Source organism: Colobus angolensis, unplaced genomic scaffold, assembly GCF_000951035.1.
Source record: "Colobus angolensis palliatus isolate OR3802 unplaced genomic scaffold, Cang.pa_1.0 Scaffold53, whole genome shotgun sequence".
NCBI classification, from domain to species: Eukaryota; Metazoa; Chordata; class Mammalia; order Primates; family Cercopithecidae; genus Colobus; species Colobus angolensis.
The window spans coordinates 7,574,920-7,589,790 of NW_012118821.1; positions in this window are offsets into that span (position 1 = coordinate 7,574,920).

Consider the following 14,871-nt stretch of genomic DNA (forward strand, 5'->3'; position numbering starts at 1 on the left):
TAGAATTCAGCTGTGAATCCATCTGGTCCTGGACTTTTTTTAGTTGGTAGGTTACTAATTATTGCCTCAATTTCAGAGCCTGCTATTGGTCTATTCAGGGATTCAACTTCTTCCTGGTTTAGTCTTGGAAGAGTGTAAGTGTTTAAATTTTATTTTCATATACAAACCGAAACATATATCATGTCAGAACAACAGTTTTTCATCAATTTGATGTCTGATGAATTGAACACAACTATATGATATAAAAAAGTAATCTATTTTATCATGATGAACTTTCCATAGGGCAAATATTATATAGAGAAAAATTGATTCAAAACTCATTGAGATCTCATTTTGCTTTTGAAATCTGAGAAGATCACTGCTAAATGTGGATTTATTTTTTATTTTATATTGAAACTTTTTCCAAGTGAGTGATGTTCTCCACTGAGTAGCCTGAGAACTAGTATTAATAACAAGAATGACTGTTTAAGACAATATCTGACATTTCTTGTTATAGAGAAAAGAAGAAGGAAGGGAAGGGGGAAAAAATAAAGAGAAAAAAATGGAGGAGGAGATATAAAGAAGAATTGACTTAAATAAAGTTATCTTTGTAACTTTTGTATTTGTAGCTTTTATAAGACTAAATTATATAGTAAAAAAATGATTTGACCTCTTTAAATATTCTCAAGGGTCAAGTTTCCCAGTGGTAGCCCATTCCTGGGGAGTCAAGAAGGAAGTGTGAGAAGTCCGAGTATAGGGAGTATAGGAGCAACTCCTTGATGTCCTTCTACTTCATACAGCCCTTTACCATGGAGAAGGACATGTTGCAACAGATGTAACCTAGGTTGAAGGAAAAGCACATTCTCTGAACTTAGAAATATTTTCTACATTTTACTTATTATCCTTTGCTGAAAAATAGTGTATTATTTTGTTGCTGTTTTTATAGTTATGGTTGTATGTAACCTAACTGGTGAGAATGTCTCCCTGATAGATGCTTGTTGCTTCGCGTCAGCTAAACTTAAAATAAGCCTGCCTATTAAGCCAAAAAAAAAAAAAAAAAAAACCCAAATTGGCAACATTGATTACGTAAGGTAAGTTCTTAAGACTTAGTGTAGTTACTGGGACAACTGATTCAACACCAGGTATAACCAGGTTTGCTATTGAGTGATGATACTATGAAACGCAGTAATATGAATAAAAGAAATGAATTAGAAGCCAGAGAGGTAAACAGATACAACAATGGTATCTGGTAAACCACAGGTGACAGGGGCATTTATACTGATTCATTTTTAAAAAAGGAATGAACATACTAATACATTCATACAGAGTGATGAACAAGTAGAGTTTTAGAACTACTGAGATGGTATATGGAAGGTATTTTGAGGGTAGTGACATAGCAACTATTTATGCCCCTCTATGCATAGCAGCAAGAAATGAACACAAAATTCAAGGGGGTATATAATTAGGGGGCTAGAGAATCTATCACATAAAGTTCATATTAGATTAAGTTATATAGCTGGGCTAATTGAATTTGGAAAACACACAGAAAAACATTCTACAAACAAAAGACAAATCTGTGGAAAGAGGAAGACTTTTTAGCCAAATATCTAATCAGTCATTAAACTCCACCAGCATATCACAGTGGTTGCTATATGCCCAGATGATTCATACTTATTATACTAGTCTCCAATATGGCCCTGCCTTGGAATGGGAGATAAAATAAAGATAGAATAAAAATCTAATTTGTGGTAAAAGCAATTTTCCAAACAGCATTGCATGGTAGACTTATTTGCAAGAGACCAGCATTGTTGTTAAACATAGTAATGCCGACTTCCCTTACTCAACACTTAATATATTTGACAAAGGTTTGATCTTGTAGACATCTTCCCATGATGAGTATATTTTAGGAGGTTGATGTTGCAGAAATCCAGAGTGATCCATCTAAGCTCCTTTATGTTTCTGGCACAAATTCAATTCTGGGATTCCTAGTTTGGGTTTCACTTTTATTTTTGACACTGATCTTGGAGTTCGTAAAACATGATTTTATTAAATCCCTAAAATATATGTAAAATAATCAACTCTAACCTATAAATATACTAAAATTGAGTATTTGTAGAAGCTCAGGTACATGAACAACTCTATGCTTTCCAAGGAAAGGAATATACAGATACTACTATCCCTTTTCCTGATGTTGAGTTTAGTTTTAAATCTAGCTGGAAACTGGAAATATAGTCACACACACAAATGCTTATAATTAGAAAAAATCAACATCAAGTTTAATATTCTTAATTTAACATTAAAGGTGACGTGTAGCAGAAAAAGCAGAGTTTAGCTCAGAAACCTCTAGACTCAAACCTTGTTTTAATGCCTGTAAACTCTATGACTTAGTTGAGCTCAGAGTGTCAGATTCTCCCATGAATAAATAGGCCTATTGTGAGGGTAAAACAAGACCATCAATGTGAAGTCTATTGAATAGTTCAGCATACATGAGTGACACTGCCCCACTGTTCTCATTCTTCCCTGGATTCTATATGGCCTCGTTAGTGTTTAACATCCCAACTCACAGCCCCATTTGCACCCAAATAAGGGACAGATACAGGAATTAGACAGTTGAAAGGATTTATTACCAATGAAGACTAGGTGGGAAGATTTGGTTAACATATAACTATAAGGGCTTGCTGGCACTACCTGCTTATGCCCCTCCCCTGAGTTAAATTCAGATCTTCGAATTGCCCAATAGGTAAACTCAGTGGGAAGGTTTAGATCCACAGAGTAGACACCCAATATGAAGGAAGAATGTCTCCCATTGTCTCAGAAGAAACTAGAGGAAGAGTCTAAGCTCTTCAATGCTTAAACCTGTTATAGAGTGATTCTCTCCAATTAAAAAAAGAGAACCCAAACCTATTGTTAGCCAACCAATTAAGATTAACTCAGTTCGTCTTTGCCGGGAAGAATGAGTAAGGAGTGGGAAGAGGCTTAGAGGCTTCTGATAGGTGGCCATCTGTCTAGGCAATAAATGAAACAATAACTGAAGCATTCTTTCCATTAAGCAGGCCCCAATTTCTTCAATACATGCCATTTATTCTCCTTCTTCTCTTCTCTACTCATTTTTGCACCAACCTGAATTCTCTTCTACTTCCTACTTTTCTATTCATTCTGCACTTCTGTATCTAATTACAGCCCCCTCTCATTCATTCCCATGGTTCCAACTCAAATTCTATCTTTCTACCTATTTTTTGTTTCTTTCTTAGTAAAAAGTATTTATAATCCTTATTACATCACAACTACTCATACGTAACAACAGCGATCAAAAGAGCTTACATTTATTGATGATTCACCCTGCACCAGGGACTATACTAAGTACTCTATATGCACTAATTCATTTAGTCTCCACAACGCCTTGTGATTTAGTGGTATACTTTTGGGTTCCTGTTGAGGTAACCAAGGCTTATAAATGTGAACTAAGCCCAGGGTCCTAAAGGTCTGACCCTGACTGGACGGTGTAAGCATGCAGTCATGGGCTTGGAGGATTGCCTTCTGATCCACTCCCTCCTTGTGAGTATGAGGTACATTGTTGTCCAGATGAACGTGTCAGGACTGTGGTTAAACAGCTTGTGTTAAGCAAGAACATATGACAGAAGTAATGCAACTGGCAAAACAGTCTAAAAAGTTTTTAAATTCATTTCACAAAGAAGTTGCACCACGAGGACTATGTCACATTTGCCACCAACACTATGTAATGAGTACCTCAAACAACTTCCTCCGTCTCCACTGGTGAGTAATTAATTCTGTTAACTTCATAGACCTAAATCACAGTCTCTATTTTGCTTAGTACTGCTTATTTTAAGAATTAGTCTTACATTCAGAATCATAATTAGTAAGTCAAGTGTTTATCAAAATATCAATATTGGTTACTCAAGTTTTTCTTAAATTATTTTATTTCTGCCAGGAATAACAATAATAAGCAAATTGATCACAATTTACCTGTATGGTGCCAAACCTGATCTAGTTACAGTCAAACCAAGAAAAAAAATGCAATAATTTGAATCACTGTTAAACAGTTCACACACGTGTTTGTTGTCTATCCACTGCACTAGAATTCTTTGAGAGTAAAGAAAGATAGAGAAAAGCAGATATATGCTAATCATGCTGTGTGTCTTTCCACATACTTCATTGCCCATGAGGGGAGACTAACTAAGGCATCTTTAATGACAGATTCTGGGCAGCTGCAAGATGTCTTTTCTATATACTAATTTATGCAGCTAAGAGATAAGTAAATTAATCTCCGTGATCAATCTACCAGATAGCAAGAGTCAAACCCAAAACACCACTACGTTGATGCAGGAAGGAAATCATCCTTATCACAGATTGCATGTTTTTTACTTTTTGTTTTTAATGGATCCGGGTGCACCCATGACAGATTTTGGCAATGAGAATTATTTCCAACCGCAGAGAACCTGCCGGTTGTTGCTGCTTTACTTCTGCTCATACCTCTTGATGAGGGGCAATTGCTACGAGACAAATTACATTGTCTGTAATCTGGTCCCCTTCCCCTTAGTCATGATTCATTCTGACAAGGAAAGTTTAAAAGCAACAAGTAAAATATGATAAACAATATCCATCATTGCATAGGGGAGCCTGGCTAAAAGCTTTCTGTCATTATCAATAATACTGTTTAGTTTTCAGCTCGCCTTGTATTGCATTAGTGGCAAATGTGAATTTCTGTAAGCAGCAAAGGTTCAGTTTGGGCTGCCTGTGTGATCCTTGTTTCCAGTGAAACTGTGCCCAGTGCCCTTCTGATGGTCCTTAAAGCAGCCAGTGAGATCCAATAAAGGTTAGACATGGCATAAAACTAATGGATGCAACCCAGAGTTCTCTCCTCCACTCTCACTTATTTCTGACTTAATTTACCTAATCAACTCCTCATTGTTTTTACTGAGAAGATGACCTGAGATTTCCTTGCATACCCTTGTGTGTGTGGTATTTCCTGGGTTTTTCTAACATTGGCTTTTACCTTCAAATAATGTTCTGTCCTGCTATTCTAACTCTTGGGGTCCCAGATACCACAGAATGCAGTGTTCTACCCAAACCTATAGAAACTCACCTCTGACCCCAGAAATGCAATAAGATAACATCAGTTACAGCCACCCTTTCAAAGAATTTTGCAGTGCGTGAGGTTTACATGTGCAATACAGTCCTTAAAAGTTCTTTGTTGAAGCATTCACAAAAATTGTATACACTAAGACATATTATTGTCTACCCACCATGCTCTTGGATTGTCTATTTTTAATTTCTTCATTGAGCAGAATTTCACATATCATCATCCCCAATGAGCATTTCTATTTTTTATGGTTGAGTTTTGCCACATTTTTTTTTTCTACACATAAGCTGCTTTTCTTGCAAAGTAATTACCACATCATTTACTTGGTTCTTAGAATTAAAAAGTGAGGAAGTCACATCCAGAGAACTCAGCCCTGGAGTCTGAACTGGAATCCATTCTGCAATAATTATCAGAGATCATGATCATATTAATAGCAATTCTCCATAGCTGAAAGAACAGATTAATAAAAAGAGTATTAGGAGTACTGAGTACTTTTTTCCTAGTTTCTTGTTTTGTTCATGAGGCCATTGAGGCTTAAGAATGGTGAAAGACTTATCTAATCTCCCAATATCACACAGCATATCAGGGTCAAATCTAAGTATTGAATTACTAAGTTCTGATTCCAGCGTAGGTCTTCTTATGATGTCATAAAACAAATCAAGATTTCAAAAAATGGTTATTTTTAATATCTCACCCACTTCTTATAAAACAGACAATACCTGTCCTACCCACTTCACCAATTTGCTGTGAAACTATAAGATAAAATAATATATGTGATAGTACTTTGTAAATGGTGTATCCCTATAGACATATATTGTTATTATTTATGTAGTAGTTGTAGGAGTAGTCATAGTGGTAGCCGTTCTTGTTTTAGTAATATTAAAATCCCCCTGGATTTTCAATATGACTTCATTATGTAAACCTTCATTGTTTATAAAATACTTATTTATTTTACCACTACAAAAAATGGAAAAGTAAGATCATTGTTATTTCATTAAAATCTGCTTGAAACCAATGTTTTTACATTAATCTATAGAAACACAATTTCTCTTTTTCCTGATAGAATCAATTGATAGATGCCCCAACTTTTCAATGTCTCCTGCATTTCTTGGTAATAGCTCTCTGGTCTCTCTACCATTTAGTTTTTGCTAACTAGCAAACCACCCCAAAACTCAGTGACTAAAACAGCACAGAAGTGTTATTTCCCACACTTGCATGGTCAATTGGGAAGGCGTGCTTATCTTTATCTCTGCAGGCAGCTAAAGATTGGGCTGGGCTGAACGGTTCAGCCTGGCCCTGCTCACATGGTTGGGGTTTGTAGGCTGCTTGGTCTGGACAATATCAACAGGAATACGCCAGTCCACGTGGCCTCTCATCTTCATCTTCATGAACTAGCCTGAGCTTCTTTCCAAGGTGCTCTCAGGGATCCAAATGCAGAAAAAAGGATACTTTTCAAGTGTCTGTATCACTTTTAAATGTTCTATTGGTCAAAGTGAATCATAGATCAAGCCCAGATTCAAGGATGAAGGCATTCATATTGTCATGTTTGCAAACAGTCTATCACATGTGTTCATATCTCTGATACCCAGAGGGCTGCTTGAAAGCAGCTGTTGAGTATTTTTCTTGTGATCATTCCTACACAGGGCAATGTGGGGCATGCAAAGAAACATCACATCTGGAGCCTGATCTTGTAAAGACAAAGTATGCATAAAACAATTAGAGACTGAAGCAAAAGAAAATAGAATAAAATGATGGCTACTCTGGAGCAGGTCAATATGCAATCAAAGAATTCCAGAAAGTTAAACTCAATGGGGGAACCCAGGGATGACTTTTTGTTAAATATTTATGTTTTATTAGATTTTCCCAACATTTTTTCATGGCTTTAGCCCAACTGGTTTTTTTGTTAAAGAAAACGATGTGTGTCTGCATGTACATGGTTATTTGTATGTGTATAGGTGTTTCCTTCAGACACCGTCACTCTCCTCTCCAAAATGTCTACATTGCACTTAGTGTCAAGGCACGTCCATGTGCATTACCTCCCTTGATCCTTACAGTAGACATGAGGAAAGCATCGTTTCCATTATGCAATGGAGAAATGGTCAGAGAGGAGACCCAGGGAGCCAGATGGGAGGCTTGCCAAAGAGTCTGAAAGGAAGGGGAATTTCACTCTTGTGAGGTAAGGACTACAGGCATAATGTCAGGAGAGGAAGTCAACATAAAGTAAAGATCATGGTGATTAGTCATGCCTTTATTCAGCAAATAGGTATTGAGTGACTACTGCCATCTCTAACAACACAGAACTTACGTTCTAGGTAGAAAGGAGACAATAAGAAACTTTAAAAAAAGGATATTTCTGGAAAAGAACAAGTACTATCAAGAAAATAAATCATGACGATATGATTAGATAAAGAATTACAAAGTAAGGGTGTATGTCCCAAAGTAGATAGCGGGTACAGGGATTTGTAAGCATAACACATTCACAAAAGCCAGCTTTGCAGCTACTCACTGCGTGACTTGAGTAAATATGCTTCACTTTGACTTTGCTTCCTCATCTATAAAACAGATATTTGTAATCAGTCTAGTTTCTTCCCAGAGCTTTTTAGGAATCAAACAGATAATGCACGTAAATACAATTCATAAGGGTTATGTCAGAACCTAGTATCATCATTACTATTTGTGGTATCAGGGTGTGTGTGTGTGTGTGTGTGTGTATGCGTGTGTGTGTGTTTCTTTTTTGTAGCAATCACAGTGGAAGCAAAGTTAAATTCCAAATGTATCACAAAGGTCCAACTAAAAATAAGTTAAGACCAAAACTCTGGAGGGAAAGCAATCTGGCAAAGTGTAGGCTCTCAACAACAGTTAAACTGAATTCAGCGCATTGAGAATACGCAGCATGATTATTCACGGCTGATGTAGTTAAAACATAGGTGGCATCCTTCTCCAGCCCTGCCTGGCCTTCCAGCCTTTCTGAAAACCTGGGAGTTGTGTTCCACAGAATGATACATGTTTTTGACATGTGTGCCATGATTCAATTTTTTTTGGTCCCTGGTATCCTAATATTGCCGGTCAGAAGGATTGGAACTTCAAGTTAATTTGGTGTTTTTCAACATGTCCTGCATAGGTATTGTTACACACACAACAGCCAAAGATACCCTTTGAAGTGATGACGTACAAAGAAACATCTAAGATAGGAGATTATATATTTCTTTTACACTTGGTATCCCATTGATGCGGAAGCCCCAGAAATTTTTCCCAACTTGACAGAAAAGTAGGTTAACCACTGCCTCTTTTACTTGTAAGTCTTAGACTTCGGTGAAGTTCTTTTTTTTTAAATGGCAATGTGAACGGTGCTCAGTGTTCATAACAGCAAACATTTACTGTGCATCTAACCTATTATGTGTCATGCACACCAATCTTTTTTTAATAATTGTTACTGTATATATTGAAGGAATGCAATGTGATGTTATAAGATACATATATATAGTAAAATGGTTACTATAATGGAACAAATAATGTATCTACGGTCTCACATAGTTATCTATGTTCCCCTCTGTGGCAAGAGCAGCTATAATCTTTAACCTTTCTGAGATTGACGGTTCACAGAAGGAAAGCATGGAAGGAAACACTAGCAGTCTCCAGTTGAATGGAATGTATGAAATAGCCCATGAACAGTGCCCAAGCGCAGCAGGGTTTGTCATTATGGGTTTGGTCATCCTTTTTGAGGCAGTCACCAGAGTGTCACACTCTCTGGAGGATCATGAGAGAGGCTTTTGCAGTACTGAAGATAGCACAGCCCCTTTCCAACCACCACACTTCCTGCCTCATGGGATTGGCCATATTTGGGAGTAATACTATACTAATGCCTCGAATGCTTCTTATCTGTTCCTGGATACTCACTCCCCTGCCCACAGCATGTCTCATTCCATGTTAACTTTCAGGCATAGGAATGGAGCCACATGTTTCTGATACTGATAATAGTATAAGTGCCAAAAGGAGTATCAGAGAAGTCAAATGCTGGGACTTATGTTTACATAACTTTACATCATGATGATGATCCCAAGAAAATTTCAGTTACACAAAGTTTATGCTATAGAGGGCTTGCAGCTATTAGAATACACTTTATACCTAAAGCAAATATAAAAAACAGAACTCGGCCGGGCGTGGTGGCTCAAGCCTGTAATCCCAGCACTTTGGGAGGCCGAGACGGGTGGATCACGAGGTCAGCAGATCGAGACCATCCTGGCTAACACGGTGAAACCCCGTCTCTACTAAAAAGTACAAAAAACTAGCCGGGCGAGGTGGCGGCGCCTGTAGTCCCAGCTACTCGGGAGGCTGAGGCAAGAGAATGGCGTAAACCCGGGAGGCGGAGCTTGCAGTGAGCTGAGATCCGGCCACTGCACTCCAGCCTGGGCGACAGAGCGAGACTCCGTCTCAAAAAAAAAAAAAAAAAAAACCCAGAACTCAGTGACTTGTTAAAATGTATGCTCTGAACTAAATCACTCCTTCACACAGCACTTGTCCAAGGAAGCAAAAGTCCCTTAAAGACACAGGATCAGGGAGATCGACTCATCTCTCAGCTGTCTGGGGCACTGGCATCCCACTACCAGGGAGGTTGGGACTATTAATTCTTAGACCGCCTACTTCTAGTTTATTACACTTTTTTTAACTTTGCTTATTACTTGACTGTAATTCAGTTTCTTTCAACCCGACATGTGTACAAGATGCATGATCACTGTCAATGACATCAAGACCTAATAGATTTGACAAAAAGCAGAGAGAATGACCTAAACCCAGTAGTTTTACAGCGCTGTGGACTACAGGAGGGCTCTTAGCACTCTGCGGTTGAAATGCGGGACTTGTGTGTGAAACACACAATGAGTGTGTTTAGTTATTGTCAGTGAGTCAGGAAAAGGCCTTTTGAGGAGGTGACACTGAGTCAGGCACTGGAGGAGGCATGTAACATTTGCAGATGTAGGGAAAGCAGAAAAGACAGGCAATTTTCACAGCGGGAGCAGCAAAACACAGAGCCATGGGAGTAGAAGTTTACACTTATTTAGGAGAGAATAGTTTTCTGTGGCTGCAGCAGAGGTTTTTTGGAAGCTGGTAAGGGAAGGAGCTGTAAGATACAGAAAGGGAAGGTAGAACCTGAGCTGCAGATCAGAGTGAAAGACCTCAAGGCACTGTCAGGTTTGAATTCTAGCACGTAAGTGACAACAAATGGGATGTTAGAGGATTCTTCACAATATTCACTTTATTCTGACATAAATTCTCATGAGAAAGGGCTGCTCTGATTTGCAGAATCTGCTCACGTATGCGGATCGAGATGGATCCACACGTTTCTGGGAATGTATTGAACAGCGTCCAGATAGTGGGTCTAATTAGGGCTGAGATCCATGGGTGAAAAAATCCCTCAATGAATTCTCATCCTTTCTAATACCATCTTGAGTTTATATAGCATTTGTTTCTCCCAAGTTGTTCAGAACACTTCGCATATACCACTGCATTTTTCCAAATGTTTCTGAGACATAATTAGGTGCATGTATCACTGCGCTTATTTTATAAATATTGACATCTGACATGTTGATTACAGAATCTGCTTCAAATAACATGGCACCACGACTGTTATCAAATGACACATTATTATCTGTCATTTTGCACACAAGTAATCATATAAATAAAAACATTACAAGCAGTTCTCTGTAATTGATTTCATACATTGGATATTTTCTCAATTCTATAGTTTTAAAATAAATTACAACACAATATACAAATTTTCAGCACTACAGAAAAAGTATAAAAGAGAAAAAGAAATATTACACATCTCATTGCTAGTATTTTGAGATCTTTTTTTTGAGACACAGTCTTGCTCTGTTGCCCAGGCTGGAGTGCAATGGCACTGATCTCAGCTCACTGCGACCTCTGCTTCCTGGGTTCAAGTGATTCTCCCACCTCAGCCTCCTGAGTAGCTGGGATTACAGGCAACCACCATCATGCCTGGCTAATTTTTTGTATTTTTGTAACAGGGTTTCACCATGTTGGCCAGTGAACTCCTGACCTTAGGTGATCTGCCTCGGCCTCCTAAAGTGCTGAGATTACAGGTGTGAGCCACCACGCCCAGCCGAGACCATCCTTTAAACACTGTTCCCTGCAGTGGTGTAGAGTTGTATTACTTCAGGGCCCAATAAGGTGAAGTAAATATGGAATTAACTAGGTGCAAGTCAAGCAGGGACAAGATGCCTGTGAAGAAGCAGAAATGGTAGACCCTGACTAAATGCATTGGGATTTAAGTTAGAACAACATCAGTCCCAGCTACTCAGGAGGCTGAGACAGGAGAATCGCTTGAACGCAGAAGGTAGAGGTTGCAGTGAGCCAAGATCATGCCACTACACTCCAGCCTGGGCAAAACAGCGAGACTCTGTCTCAAAAAAACAAAACAAAACATCAAGAACATTGTGTGGAAGAACAATTGCCATCTGTAGATAAATTTGGTCCAGTAGGTGAGTTTACAAGCCCTGCCCATGCCTGTTCATTCATCAAGCTATGCGATTAGATAAGCAGACAGGTAGATAAACTGACATATAGAATAAAACAATTTTATAAAAATAGGATCTTGCTGTATTATTTTAATGAAAATTATTGAAATTAACTTCAAATGTAAGAGACATTTTTTAAAAAAGCTAAAAACACTCTTTCATATTTTCTAAACATTTGTTTTCCCCCCAAAATATATTAAATTTAATAAATTTGGTTAATTAAAACAATCAAAGAAAAAAAACATATTAAGATGGCAGATAGGAGGCAGGATTAGCTTGCAGCTCTTACTGGGATGGACAGAGCAGCATGTGGAGACGCACCACAAACTTTTGCTGCAAGAACTACAGCAGGAATATACTTGGAAAGCTGAGAGAATCCACATACCCTTTGAGGGAACTGGATCACTGCTGCAGGCTCCCTGAGACACTGAAAAACTGCGAGTCTGCTTGCTTTCTCAATGGGGTGGCTTATAGTCTGGGGCAAATTCTCAGGCCTGGCCACCAGCTTCCTGGAAATAGACTCAATGCTGTTGGGGTGGCACAGTGGGGATGAGACTGACCTTTAAGACTGTGGGCTGCAAATGTGAGGTGAGGGTTGTGACTGCTGGCTTTTCCTCTACTTCCCTGGCAACGTTTATGACTCAGCAGAGGCAGCCATAATCCCCCTGAGAACATAATTACATTGGACTGGGAACCATATCACCATCCCCCCTACAGCAGCCACAGCAAGCCCCACACAAAGAGAGTCTGAGCTCAGACACTGTATTTCTGCCCCCACCTGGTGGTCTTTCTCTGCCTGCCCTGGTAGCCAAAGACAAAGGACATAATCTCCTGGGAGCTCTATGGCCCTGCTCACCGCCTGAGTAACCTGAATACTTAACCAGGTGTCCCCAGGGCAAGTTTGCATCCTCCCTATCGGACAGCACCTGATGTACTCTTGAAAGTGCTACCTCGGGCTGGGCGCGGTGGCTCAAGCCTGTCATCCCAGCACTTTGGGAGGCCGAGACGAGCGGATCACGAGGTCAGGAGATCGAGACCATCCTGGCTAACACGGTGAAACCCCGTCTCTACTAAAAAATACAAAAACTAGCCGGGCGAGGTGGCGGGCGCCTGTAGTCCCAGCTACTCGGGAGGCTGAGGCAGGAGAATGGCGGGAACCCGGGAGGCGGAGCTTGCAGTGAGCTGAGATCCAGCCACTGCATTCCAGCCCGGGCGACAGAGCGAGACTCCGCCTCAAAAAAAAAAGAAAAAAAGAAAGTGCCACCTCCTGGCTGGAGGCCAAGCAACACAAAGGCAGTGCACTGAACAAACAAAAACATAACCAATAACCCTCACAGAGCCCATCCCTCTCCCCTACGACCTCCACCAGAGCAGGTGCTGGTATCCATGGCTGCAAGACCTGAAGATGGATCACATCACAGAACTCTTTGCAAACACTCCACAGTACCAGCCTGGATCCCAGTAGCTCCACTGGGTGGCTAGGAGCAAAAGCAATCACTACAGTTCGGCTCTCAGGAAGCCCCATTCCCAAGGGAAAGGGGAGAACACCACACCAAGAGAGCACCCTGTGGGACAAAAGAATCTGAACAGCAGTCCTGGAATCCCAGATCTTTCCCCTGACATAGTCTACCCAAATGAGAAGGAACCAGAAAAACAATTCTGGTAATATGATAAAACAAGGTTCTTCAACACCACCAAAATATCATACCAGCTCACCAGCAATAGAACCAAATGAAGAACCAAAAAAGAACAAAACAATGGCGTTAGCAGCAACCTGGATGGAATTGGAGACTATTATTCTAAGTGAAGTAACTCAGGAATGGAAAAGCGAACATCATATGTTCTCACTTGTATGTGGGAGCTAAGCTATGAGGATGCAAAAGCATAGGAATAATACATTGGATTTTGGGGACTTGGGGAAACGGCTGGGGGTGGCAGGAAGAAAAGACTACACATTGGTTACAGTGTACACTGCTTGGGTAATGGGTGCGCTACAATCTCAGAAATTCCCACTAAAAAACGTATTCATGTAACCAAACACCACCTGTTCCCCAAAAACCAAAATTAAAAATTAAAAAAAACCTCTGAATGATAGATAAATAAAACATAAATAAATAAAACAATGAAACAATCAGAGGTTGCCACTATTACATTTCAATTTAAATCTTTGTTTCAATTCTATGCGGTATTAGTTTATCATATAATATTACAAATGAAGGAAATTGCCCTCTTACGTTCCTCCCTTCCCACTTCCTGATTCTAAAAATCATATTTAGTTTGCATTTTATTAAACTTACATTCAGTGTTATAGCCAGAATTGTTGTATAGCTCACATTTTTAAATTTAATTGACTCATAATCACTGATTTTTTTTTCCAAAATGTCTCTTTTTCATTTTTTTGTTGATTCCTTGTTTGGTTGGGTTTCATCTTCATTAAGACCGAACAGTTCTCGTCCATGTGCTGCCATGACACCTGACTGGCATCTTAGGTGCATGTGTGAGCACTGGGTCCCTTTCTTGCCCCAGGGATTTCATTAGAAGTGCCCCACTGTTGGCTGCACTAAGAACAGCACACATTCTTTTTCCCATTGCATCTCTGTTTATCTTTTTAGGGGTTATTTATTAAATATATACATATATATGTATATACTTAAAAAGAACATATGGAGTTTTCATTCCTTAGGTATATTTATGTTTGAGAATATCTTCTTGTTTCCTTTTCACAATAAAAAATTTCCAACTGGGCATGAAATTATCTTGGCTTACTTTTTCTTTCCCTAAAAAATTAGTAGAAATAAATCAATTGGCAGATTTCTGGCAGTAACTGTTGCTGCTGAACAGTATGAGATAAGACTAATTTCACCACTTTTAGGAAGCTTGATTTTTCTGCTTGGTTTACCGAAAAAATTTCATTCTTTCCCTTCCTTCCTCCTTTCCTCCCCTGCAACCTCCCTTTCTTTCTTTCTTATTTTCTATTTTCTGAACTTGTTCTATTCTGCAAATAATTAGATTTTAGGTTAATCATTTTGTTTCATGAAAAACACATTAACTCAAATAGGGACCAGAATCATTTATTTAGCAAATTATTTATTTAGTATATTTTAATATGTATGCACAAACATGCCATAAGAAGTACAAGTCAGAGCCTTGAACATAACCTACATTTCACCATTTAGTTTCTGCATCCCATTCCCACGACAGCCCCATGGGAGACAACACACATTGCCCAGCCACGTTCATCATTCCTTTGTGTGCTTT